Here is a 906-nt window from a genome sequence, read left to right on the forward strand (position 1 = left end):
AATAGATGCATCAGTGTTCGTTTAGTATCCGAGGAGGTTAAAAGCATTAAATTTTGATAATTTTGATAATTCACATAATAGTTTCCTATGACCAGAATATTTCATTGATTTTATGTGGAAGATGGATCCCATGAGGTAGTAGAGGTAGTAGATATTGAATAGAAGAGGTAGTAGAGGTAGTAGATGTTGAATAGAAGTTCCCTGAAAGATGCTCTTTCAAAAGGTGCTTTCTAAAAAAAGAAAAAACGCCCCTTGTCATTGAACAGTTACACTCTCTTTGACGCTTTGTATTCGTAAACTCTGCCTCTACGCGCGATTAGGATTAAATGTTCACTATATTCTTAGCTGGTTCGGTTAGACTTGTTTATCTTTACCCTAGGCTATAATTACACACTTTCATGCCTAAATCTCATGTTTTTAAACAGTGCTTAAGAATAGAAATTGTTCCAACTAAGCGCGCCAGCTTTCTGCAACGTTAAGATTTCCACGCATAGATTGGGAGGTTGCGTGAATATTTGCTCATGTATAAATTGACTTTTCAATTATTTTTAGTTCACCTTCATTGGGTGGAGGTGGAGGGGGGAGGGGGAGCAATGAATTCCTTGTTTTAATTAACCTTGTAATTAGTTTAAATTGCAGGGAATAAATTCATTCAGGTATTTTGATATGTTAACATTTCAAATTGATATTTTCAAATTAAACTTACTTAGAACATTTTCATTATTTCCCGTTACGCCCCCTCCAACCCCTTTTCATCCCCTCACCTTCTCAAATCCCTTCCCCACCTCTTCAACACCCCTCCGCACCCCCTTCCCACCCCCATTTTTCTGTTTCTTTTAATATAATTCTTGAAAATCAGTCCCCCCAAAGTTTGGTTTGTTTTATCATAGGAGGATACGGTCTACT

At 37.0% G+C, this 906-nt stretch overlaps 1 protein-coding gene across 2 annotated transcripts in view; it reads left to right on the forward strand.

Annotated features, from left to right (window-relative positions):
• Positions 1-906, forward strand: part of LOC111710186 (protein shank) — a 45,157-nt gene that overhangs the window by 5,115 nt on the left and 39,136 nt on the right. The gene's annotated exons all lie outside the window — the stretch shown is intronic.

This window comes from Eurytemora carolleeae, unplaced genomic scaffold, assembly GCF_000591075.1.
Source record: "Eurytemora carolleeae unplaced genomic scaffold, Eaff_2.0 scaffold1037, whole genome shotgun sequence".
Taxonomy (NCBI): Eukaryota; Metazoa; Arthropoda; class Copepoda; order Calanoida; family Temoridae; genus Eurytemora; species Eurytemora carolleeae.